The sequence below is a fragment of the Solenopsis invicta genome, chromosome 4 (assembly GCF_016802725.1).
Source record: "Solenopsis invicta isolate M01_SB chromosome 4, UNIL_Sinv_3.0, whole genome shotgun sequence".
Taxonomy (NCBI): Eukaryota; Metazoa; Arthropoda; class Insecta; order Hymenoptera; family Formicidae; genus Solenopsis; species Solenopsis invicta.
In genome coordinates this window covers 10936673-10948830 of record NC_052667.1, presented here as the reverse complement: position 1 = coordinate 10948830, position 12158 = coordinate 10936673, and the positions used below count along the sequence as shown (strand labels likewise).

The following is a 12158-nucleotide window of genomic DNA, read 5'->3' as shown; positions in this document are numbered from 1 at the left end:
AATCGGCGTTGATGAAAGTGGCTGTAAAGGTTGCGTTTAGGGGGTTGGTTGTGTATCATAGGCTTGTTTTCTATTCCTGCACTAGACTGCACTGGAACGTTCCTTCTTGCTTTCGCTAACTTTGAAACGTCTATCTATTTCATTTTAAGTGTACGCTTATTTAGAGAGTTCAGGAACAGAAAACAAACGGCATGTAATTTCACGTGAAACTTTTCACGTTTCACTTTTCACTTTTTATTTTTTCATTTTTCACTCATAGAGAGTTCACGTGAATTTTTTCACGCACAGCGATTATAGGCTTGTTTTCTATTCCTGCACTAGACTGCACTGTAACGTTCTTTCTTGCTTTCGCTAACTATCAAATATATATCTATTTCATTTTAAGTGCACACTAATTTAGGGAGTTCAGGAACAGAAAACAAACGGTGGCTGTGTTCCGTTTTTACTGGCAGTGCAGTAAATGTGACGTCATGACAGTAAACTGTCACAACTGTTCCAATATTACTGCATTACTGCCAGCACTGCTATAGCATCGTATTTCGGAACAGCATAGTAGCCATATTGCACTGTAGCTACCTCACCTTGGAAGCTGCAGTGGTCACAGTGGCAATATGGCTACCATTCATGACGTCATTGATGTTACTAGATGCTGTCGCAGTGCGCTGCGTACCAATAACGGAACGGATTTTTCACCACTGCCAGTACTGGCAGTTATATCGGAACACAGCCGGTATGTATCATGCCGTTTGTTTTCTGTTCCTGAACTCTCTAAATAAGTGTACACTTAAAATGAAATAGATAGATGTTTCAAAGTTAGTGAAAGCAAGAAGGAACGTTCCAGTGCAGTCTAGTGCAGGAATAGAAAACAAGCCTATGGTGGAAGTAACATGGGCTGTGTTCCGATATAACTGCCAGTACTGGCAGTGGTGAAAAATCCGTTCCGTTATTGGTACGCAGCGCACTGCGACAGCATCTAGTAACATCAATGACGTCATGAATGGTAGCCATATTGCCACTGTGACTACTGCAGCTTCCAAGGTGAGGTAGCTACAGTGCAATATGGCTACTGCAATGCTGTTCCGAAATACGATGCTATAGCAGTGCTGGCAGTAATGCAGTAATATTGGAACAGTTGTGACAGTGTACTGTCATGACGTCACATTTACTGCACTGCCAGTAAAAACGGAACACAGCCATGGTGTGTGCAGTTTGCAAGCATCTATCTCTAATTCTTTGCCCTCTCGCTTATTTTCTGACCGTTCAGACCCCAGATGTACCAATCTTATTTAACTCCACAAAGTTGTTACAACTGAATGTAGCTGTCTTCGTTGCACGCATATCATGTTGTATTCTCTCGGTCTTTTTTTATCGCATACGTGAATATCGTACGAGAGCCTCGAACAGAAGGAAGAGTGTGATTTGCCTGTAAGTAATATTTTTTAATATTTTACAATAATTGAAGAAGTTTGTTCATATATTAACATAAATTAAACTGGAAAGGCTTAAAATAAAATTACATAAAATTCAATGAAATGACTCTTTAAAGGTCTCTTTCAATATATAAAAAGAAAAAACAAATACAAAAATTTAATTTTAAAGAATTCTCAGTTAATTATCTCCCAAATTAGTTCGATCCGCCATAAGGCCGCGAACTGCACTATATATAGTGCTTTTCCTAGATTTCCTTCCGCTCCGCTTGAAAAGTCGCGATTTTTTTACTCAATCCGCATAAATGCCGCGAGTAATGTATAAAATTCTTAAAATCGTTCCGCTTGAAAAGCCGCGATCGTTTTACTCGATCCGCACAAAATGCCGCGAGTAAATGTAAAATTGATATTTTACAAACTTTGATTAATTTTTGTTGAAGTTTGACTAGTATAGGTTGCTCAACTATCACGAAAGTCGATGCAGTCTTGTTGAGATAATCTCACTCTAAAGGAAGCAGGATAAATTTTTCTTTAAAAATTTTCGCAAATCGTTGACTAAGTCACCAAAAGTTGGTCTATGTTTATTTTTTGTTGCAAAAATTATGTTTTTGTTGCGGAAATAATTTTTTCATTTTTTTATTTTTTCTCCTTTCATCATTTTTTAAGTATTGCTTCTTATTTATTTTACGATGCACCATCTTCACTAAATTTCACATAAAATCTCTCAAATTACGTACTTCTCTCGAAATCACGCGTACTACAAACGATACAAACTGCAATTCTTTCAGAGAAAAGGACACAACGAACATATAGCAGAGTGCGACAAAGATGCAATCATAACAGTTGTAGTAACCTGATATTATCAAACATTTAATTTTTTCGAAGTTGGTACACCTGGGGTCTGAGCGGTATCCGAAGCGAAAAAGGGGCGTGGTTTGCGGATTTTGCACACACCATATAATACTTCCACCATGGTATGTATGGATAATGCGCGGAAGTTTAATTTGCGTTCCAAAATTCACCTTTAGAGGCTCTGTCATCGCAACTATCAAGTAGAGCCCCATATAAAGAGAGAAGCGACATTGATGTCCGAAGCTCTGATTGGTAATCTGATTGATACTTGATTGGCTAAGCGAGCAGCCATATTGTGACCACAGCTGTATGCAGAATGATACGAATGGTGTTTGATGACGTTGAAACGGTCCCAAAATGGCGGTAGAGGATTCAATTGGATACTAAAGGTTGTGGTGGGGGTTCGATGTCGCTTCTCTCTTTATATAGGACTCTACTATCAAGCGGTCGTGAAAAAGGTTTCTACCTGCTCTTATAGTATAACTTTTACTTAAAAATTTAATTATATAAAAAAAAATTGTAAAAAAATATATCATAAATAAATAGCAATATTTCTTAGTTATATTGCATAAACTTAATTTACAAATATAATATATATTACATTTATTTTTGATGATCCATATATTGTAACAACTATTTTATTATGTAGTAATCTAATCCTAAAAATTACATTGTAATTTAATACAAACATTGTTTTTCAAAATTAACTTTAATTTAGTTTTTCATTTATGCAAATTTTAAAGTAAATTAATTTCATTAGTCATTAAATTTAACTTTGTTTAATTAAAAAATATTAAATAATTTAGAATACGGACCTTTATCAAAATTGAATTCTCCACTCACACACGTATTTTCCAAATTCATAATTTATAAACACTTACATGATTGATTAATATTCTATTTCACAAGACACACTTTTCTTATATCATTGTGTATCAAAATGCGTTAAAGTATATTTTTATCTAAATTTGCATTTAATGAAGCCTCATTCTATATAATTATCAAAATATCAACGGTAATACTGAAGGAGACGGTCTTCCTCACCGATTTTGATGAAATTAGGCTTATTCGACGCGTTTTTACATGAAACTAACGAATCTGGCAAAAAAAGTGTTGCTCTGCCACGAGAACCGAGATATCAATCATTAAAGTTAGCGATTTTACAGGTTAGAATATCAGTCATTTTGGCGTAATGTAAAGAACTGAGCATGCGCTGTAATAGAAATGTGCACGAAATTTGAAACGTTTTTTTATTAATAATTACATCACTGTATATTTTATTCCTCCCTCCCTGTTAATTATAAAATATATTATACACATGTTCAATAAAAAGTAGACATTGTGTTGGATTAAAAAAATTATTAGTTTTTGTACAATGCAGATTTTTTTTATTAAGGCATGAAAACAATTTATTTTATAAAATTAATTAATTTAATTAATAGACACATTCCACTTATAAATAGATATCTTGAAACAAGGTCTACATATGTATTGCTCCCTCCACATGAGTTTGCGACTTTCCACACGAAGGGAGGTCCACCCCATTCCCACCCCTACCCATCCCCTCCGCGCGCGCTGCCCTTCGTGTGGAAAGTCGCAAACTCATGTGGAGGGAGCAATATATATGTAGACCTTGTTTCAAGATATCTATTTGTAAGTGGAATGTGTCTATTAATTAAATTAATTAATTTTATAAAATAAATTGTTTTCATGAATTAATAAAAAAAATCTACATTGCACAAAAACTAATAATTTTTTTAATCCAACATAACGTTCTAGCAAATACAAGCAAGTGTAGTAAATGTGGCAGTGATATAATTATTAATAAACATTTCAAATTTAGTGCACATTTCTATCACAGCGCATGCTCAGTTCGTTACATTACGCCGAGATGACTGATATTCTAACCTGTACAATCGCTAACTTTAACGATTGATATCTCAGTTCGTGTGGCCGAGCGACACTTTTTTCTGCCAGATTCGTTAGTTTCATGTGAAAACGCGTCGAATGAACCTAATTTCATCAAAATCAGTGAGGAAAATTGTCTCCTTCAGTATTACCATATCAACTTGTCAAAAATAAATATCAAACCTAAATATATCACAAAAACATTATTTTTATTTATGTATGTACATTAGCTTATCCTGTCAACGCAATGCAATACCAAAAAGGATACCTCTTCAAACTGTTACCACACTGTGACCACACTTTCATTCTAATTTCGAAATACATACAATTTATTAATTCCCTAAATTTTCACTTTTTCGCTATCACGACTGATGGCGAAAAAGTTCACGTGAAAAAGTTCATATTTCCGCTTATGAGTAAGTTACATAATCCCATGGAATCGTACATGGGGGTCGATTGTGTATCTTTGTCGACTTTTCTCATTACTCGTATTTTCATCTCACATGAAAAAATAGGCGCGATTGGCTATGAGCATAGTGAAAATGCGATATTCTTATGTTCACGTGAGTGAAAATCACAAATGCGAGTGCGAGCAATGGTAGAATATTTCACATAATCTTTAAAAAACGGTGCGTCGCCTCTGAGTTAAATAATCTCCAATAATCTCAAAGTCTCTTCTGTTGACGATTGACGACGCGTGTCCCGAGTAAGATACCAATTTAAAAAAAACGTTGCGTAAATATTGCATAATTTATTTACAATATATACTTATATTATTTACATCTTACTATTTATTTATTGTTATTTATTACTTATATAATTATATAATTATTAATTTATTTATATACTTTATACAATTTTACAATGTATTATCTAGAATATCGAATGGATACTGAGTATCTCTCAGTCTCCTTCTTAATAAATTTAAATTTCTTTTTTTAATTCTTTTTCTAATTTGCATTTTCCTTTTGCTCGATAAAAAGTAAAAGGTATTCCATTCTGAAACGATACAAGACTCCGCAAACTCGACCAAATTCGACACAGTTTGATTGAACTCGACATCAAAATACTTGCCGAGCAATGTCACGTGAGAAATATCGCATTTCCACTATAGTGAAAAGTAGCCAATCGAGTGAGAGCTCACTTTTACCATTTTCACTAGGTTTTGGAATACGCAATCGACCCCATGATCGTGCAATTCACGTAAAACTTTTCATTTTTCACGTTTCCGCCCTGGGGAAAATGTTACGATCAACCCCCAGAAAACAAACAAAAAGTCTTTGGGTGTACACCCATGGAATTTGATTCTGTCCATGGAGAAATTTTCCAAACTAAGAAATCGCTATCTTTCTACATACTTACAGTGCATGATTAGTGTAACGACCAATAAGCTCAAGTCGTTACATTAATCATAAACTGCGAGTATGTAGAAAGTGGTGACTTCTCAGTTTAGAAAATTTCCCCATGGACAGAATCAATAGCCTAATTTACACTGAGCACTTGATACGCGTACTAACTCGTAACTTTCTATTAATTTATCTTACTTTCGATACAATGCGTACATAATACATATATTTAATTATCTCGATTCATATTATATCAACTTAATATACTGGGTGTTTACGATAACTAATCGGATCTCGGATTGGATTGAACAATGGTACTCAACGTATGTATAGAAAATTTCCCTAGGCTAATCAGATTGACGATCTCTGTCTCAAATGTGATCCGATTGATGACGAAAGCGTGGAGACGCAGAAGCATGCTTGAAAAGTAAGTCTCTTTATTTTTTTAAATAATAACACAAAAAATCAAAGATAAAGTTAAAAAGAATGATTTGAATTTAGATTTATTGTAATATTTTTTGTCTAAACACTAAATTTTGTTTAAATTTTTATTTGTAAAAATTAATTAATCTATTCTAAAGTTTGTGGTTATATCGGAAACAAATCAAAATTAATAAAACAATTATTAATTGTTAGGTACAAATTAAAGCATATAATATTTTAAGCATATCATATAAAATTCCTGTTTATTATAAACTTAGTAAAAATAACTTTGAAATCATTCAACTACATTACACATTAATCAATATTAATTTATATGTTAAAAATCAATAATGTCTCTGAAAATGTCTTTTTTATTCTTTTCCAGATCGTAAATAAACTTCAATTCCATGAATAAATAAAAATTACTGGAAAATGGATTTATATGAAGAGGGCATTATTGAACAATATCAATTTGTGCTATCTTAAAATTTGTAAAATCTACTTTTCTATATTAGTTGTTTATTAGAGAGTAATAATATAAAAATGGAATATACGCATCATATATGCATACAATTATTTGAATTTTATTTATGTATATTCCGTTCTTATATTATTACTCTCTAATGAACAACTAACAAAGAATAGCAGATTTTACAAATTTTAAGTTAGTACAAATTGATATTGTTCAATAATACCCTTTTCATGTCAATCCATTTTCCAGTAATTTTTATTTATTCTTGGAGTTGAAGTTTATTTACGATCTGGAAAAGAATAAAAAAGACATTTTCAGAGACATTATTGATTTTTAACATATAAATTAATATTGATTAATGTGTAATGTAGTTGAATAATTTCAAAGTTATTTTTACTAAGTTTATAATAAACAGGAATTCTATATGATATGCTTGAAATATTATGTGCTTTAATATGTAGTTAACAATTAATAATTGTTTTATTAATTTTGATTTGTTTCCGATATAACCACAAACTTTAGAATAGATTAAATAATTTTTACAAACAAAAATTTAAACGAAATCCAGTGTTTAGACAAAAAAAATTACAATAAATTTAAATCATTATTTTTAATTTTATCTTTGATTTTTTGTGTTATTATTTAAAAAAATAAAGAGACTTACTTTTCAAGCATACTTCTTGGTCTCCACGCTTTCGTCATCAATCGGATTTCATTTGAGACAGCAATCGTCAATCCGATTAGCCTAGGGAAATTTTCTATACTTACGTTGAGTACCATTGTTCAATCCAATCCGAGATCCGATTAGTTATCGTAAACACCCTTAAGATTGAGCTGTGTTTTGCAGTGTCGCTCTGTGTCTCTCTGTGTCATAGTTGGAAAGCACCAATGTAGACACTGTGGCTGTGTTCCGATATTAACTGCCAGTACTGAAAATGTATAGTATATGTGACGTGAACTATAAATTTTCAGTACTGCCAGTAAAAACGGAACACAGCCTGTGTTACACAGTAGGCTTGTTTTCTATTCCTGCACTAAACTACACTGGAACGTTCCTTCTTGCTTTCACTAACTTTCAAATATATATCTATTTCATTTTAAGTGCACACTAATTCAGAGAGTTCAGGAACAGAAAACAAACGGAGTGTCGCCTGTGTCTCTTGTTGGAAAGCACCCAAATTCAACTTACATTACGGAACACAGCGTAGTTAGTTACAGTGTTACCAACTTTATTAAAAAGACTATTTTCAATAGAACTTTCGGAATACACCCAGAGTATAGTTCAATGGTGCCGTCACATGGGGCGTAACTTGCGTAGCGTAATTTGTGTATTCTAGTAACTTACTAAAATATGTTACGCCATTTAAAAGCCTTCTTTCACATGAAGCGTATTTCGCGGATTTTCAAGAAATACGTATCTAATGCAACCAATTGCTGATTAGGGTTTCTCTTGTACTCTCTAACAGAAATGCTAAACAAATTTACGATTGGTTTTTGTAATTTACGCGTCTCGGAAAGTACGTTTCATGTGGAACTGATACTCTGCACACTAGTATGTGTGAATCATTTATGTGCGAATCTAACCTGTGCGGGCATACATTCCTGTTACTTGTAATTTTCAAAAATTTATGTATTTAAAACAAAATAAATATATGTTAGGCATTTAAGAAAAAGAAAACATTTTACATGCAAAAAATTCAAGCAACACGAACATATCTATTAATGTACAACTATAACCTTAAAATTTTGTATCAACATATCGCAAGAAGGTTGGATATGACAGAATGATATTACAGAATAGCTATTATAAATAATAAATTTGATATAAAACTGTTTCTTAATTTACCCTGATATCATTATCTATCTTTCAATTTTGTTCTCCTTATTTAAGTAATACATGTGCTACAAATACATGTATTACTACATGTATACAGCGTTTCTTACGCAAGAAATTGGATTCGATGTAACGATAAAGATGCCGTCACATGGGGCGTAACTTGCGTAAGCGTAACTTGCGTCGACCAATGATATCGTTTTACTGGAACATTAGCTTCCGCTTAGTTACTGTACGCTTTTTACGTTATTATCGTTGCGTCGAATTCAATTTCCTGCGTAAAAAATGCTGTATGCATGCAGTAATACATGTATTGGTAACACATGTATTACTTAAATAAGCAGAACAAAATTGAAAGATAGATAATGATATCAGGGTAAATTAAGAAACAGTTTTATATCAAATTTATTATTTATAATATTTATAATAGCTATTCTGTAATAACATTCTGTCGTATCCAACCTCCTTGCGATATGTTGATACAAAATTTTAAGGTTATAGTTGTACATTAATAGATGTCCGTGTTGCTTGAATTTCTTGCATGTAAAATGCTTTCTTTTTCTTAAATGCCTAATATATATTTATTTTGTTTTAAATATATAAATTTTTGAAAATTACAAGGAACGGAAATATATGCCCGCACAGGTTAGATTCGCACATAAATGATTCACACATACTAGTGTGCAGAGTATCAGTTCCACATGAGGCGTATTTTCCAAGCGCGTAAATTACAAAAACCAATCGTAAATTTGTTTAGCATTTCTGTTAGAGAGTACAAGAGAAACCCTAATCAGCAATTGGTTGCATTAGATACGTATTTCTTGAAAATCCGCGAAATACGCTTCATGTGAAAGAAGGCTTTTAAAATGGCGTAACGTATTTTAGAAGTTACTAGAATACGCAAATTATGCTATGCAAATTACGCTACGCAAATTACGCCCCATGTGACGGCACCCTGATAACGTAAAAAGCGTTAAGTAACTAGGCGGAAGCTAATGTTCCAGTAAAACGATATTATTGGTCGGCGCAAGTTACTCTTACACAAGTTACGCCCCATGTGACGGCACCCCTTTGAGAGGGCACTCGCCGCTGGCAATTGGATGTTTCGGTTCGCGCGATGACGGTGCCAACGGAAACACCCAATTACCTGCAGCGAGTATACACTCAGTGCGCACTAGTTTTTCCAGTGAAAAATGCTATAAAGTGCTATAAGTTCTTTAATTTAAAGTATAGGAGTTTTTGAGTTTTGGCAAGTTCTCTCTCTAGTTTATCCTTACATTAGAAAGAGATGCTATATCAAAGTTTTTTTCTTTTTTGCGTATATGAAAACGTTTGATCGAACCGCGCAGTCTGTCACATCTGTAGCCGATTTTCATGTAGTTAGTGGTAGTTTGATAAAACTCAATGAAGTCGTTGAAACGAGTAACTATTTTCACCTCTCTCGGAGAGAATTTCTCGGAGAGAGCGTTCTATCCTTGTTTCTGCGAGCGTGTGCGAGCGTAACTCGACGTGAACAAAACGTGCTAAAACGCGCATTGGGTGCATTGGAACAAATTGTTGCATGAACCAACGTGTGCACATTAAACACAGTGTCGTATGAGTGAAAATAGCTTGCATATACATACACTTCATATGAGGATTCATCGGTTCGTGCGGCAACGATCTTCAATTGTGAAGGCCATCCGCGGTTGCTATCACGCTCTCGCGTGATACACAAGGCTATGGCTACGTTTGACGTATAAAAAGATGGTGACCGACCGATAACGGGGTTCTCATGATAAGACGAATCCCGAATATTTCTGTTTGTTCCGGCACTGTGATAAGATCAAGTCGATCGTGCGAGGAATGGACGACGGACCGTCACTGGGGATATCGTGAGCGATATCGAAGCCACCGATTTCGGTTTGTACTTAACAGTCTTGCGTCTTGCCGATAGCTAATATCCTTCCTCGATCGTGGACAAGTTTGCATGATCCGCAGCTCGTCGTGCGATAGCATCTCGACGACGAGATTACAGAATCCTCGATTGGAATGTTTTGCCTCGTACGTACTCGTAAATATTTTTTCGACAGGAAAATTGATCGGATGTAAAGTTTGATGTGAAATTGCACGCGGATTACGATGATAAGAAAATTGGTTTCGCGAGTTTTTTTCAAGTTTTCTTTATTTTTATGTGTTTACGTTTGTTAAATTCATCAAGATGAGATTGAATTGGACTAAACCAGCAGTATTATGTAATTGTATTGCGCCGAGCGCATTGTTCTTTGAGATAACACGAACTTTGTAGTATGTCTTGGGATAGAGTTATTAATATTATTGAAAGATGTGATTTTTAGCAATTTTTTAATCAATTTTCTCAAAATCTTGACATAATAGACACTTTACATCAGATTCACGTTTAACAGGCAAAAATATAAAAGAAATGACTTGTTAAATCTTGAGGCAAATTTTGTGTAACACTTTTTATATTTTTTCAAGTGATTGTTGCTTTTTACATTGCCAGTGTATACGATGATTGTTGTCGATTAGTATTATTTTTGTTGTATACAGCTGGACTTATATAACTGAGATATATGCACATTGCAAATAATTCCAGAAAGTTAACCTATAAAGTAAATGTCTTAATGCAACTGAACTCGAATACATACATGAGAGAAGGTATTATTATTAATTACAAATTTACAATTGTTAATTTTATTATATAATTTATTAATTTATAATATTAATTTTATAATTACTACATTTGGTATGTGTGCTTTTTCTTATAATAAGCTATGGGTATTTTCTTTAAAAATGCTAAAGAGTTTTTAGGTTACATTGTGTATTGATATGTCATTCCTATACAGCACCAAATGTTTCAGAAAGCTTTCAGAAAGGTAAAATCCTTCTACAATTTTATGTGCACTAATTCTGGAAGGATTCTGCAAAATGTTGTATGAAATATTGCAACAAAAATGTTTCTAAACTATTACATGCAGTAAACATAAAAACATCTTATCCAAAAGTAGAACAAAATATTGTGACAGTGTTGCAGACATATTTTGCAACTTTTATGAAATGTTTCACTTTTTAGTTGAAATATTTGAAATATTTCTGAAAAAATTTGTGCTGTTTGAATTAATGCTCCAATATTTTATACACATTGCAATTTATTTCGTCAGAATAAAAAGCAATCTGACAAAGTGTTTTTTTATTATAATATTAAAATTTAATTGTAATCTTTAGATACTTAAAGATATTTCTGAAATAGATTGTTGTAAATAATATAAAACTTAATGTTTAAAAATAATTTGTTATATACAACTAATTGTAAGTTAGAATTGTTGATGTAATATCTTGTTTCTTGAAATTTTTTAAGAGACTTGTGTATTTGTTAAGATATAATAATTATTTTACTTTTTATATTTTTGTAAACAATATGTTAGCGACAAATATTTGAGGTTGTTTAGTTTGCTTAACAAGTTTTTACAACTTTTTGAAAATTTTGGAATTTTTATATTTTTGTATGTCGATAATAACATTTTATATTTTACATAATTAGATTATTTAATGTCATAACTTTTTCCAAAAATTCAACAATCTTGTCTCTGCATCATTAAATGTATGAACAGAATTTTCTATTAAAATTTATTTTTCAATTTATATAATTTTGAGACAACATGTACATCAAATATTTTTAGTATAATTTTAATAAAACTTAGTATAATTTTAATGAAAGGTTCTAGCAGAATAAGGACGATCGAATCTCCCCTCAATAGATTTTTCTGAAATTTGACCCTTTTTGTCATTAAAAAAAAAGTTTTCCAAATTTTTAAGTCCTCAAGCTCCTTCCTATTATCCATAATCTTGAAAAACATGTTTTTTGTTAAATAATTTTTTTTCTGCAAGTTTTTAAT

The 12158-nt window shown here is 32.4% G+C and overlaps 2 protein-coding genes across 3 annotated transcripts in view; one reads left to right on the top strand and one right to left on the bottom strand.

Annotated features, from left to right (window-relative positions):
- The window catches only part of LOC105200609 (protein SYS1 homolog), a 48274-nt gene extending 38185 nt beyond the window's left edge, over window positions 1-10089 (bottom strand). Inside the window, exon 1 of the mRNA XM_039448298.1 lies at window positions 9888-10089. The gene's annotated coding sequence lies outside the window, so the exon portion shown is untranslated. The remainder of the gene's footprint in view (window positions 1-9887) is intronic.
- LOC105194006 (E3 ubiquitin-protein ligase Su(dx)) overlaps window positions 10002-12158 on the top strand; it is a 108338-nt gene continuing 106181 nt past the window's right edge. The window contains exon 1 of one of the 2 annotated variants that reach the window (XM_039448291.1): window positions 10002-10164. The gene's annotated coding sequence lies outside the window, so the exon portion shown is untranslated. The other variant, XM_039448292.1, reaches the window with a different exon arrangement.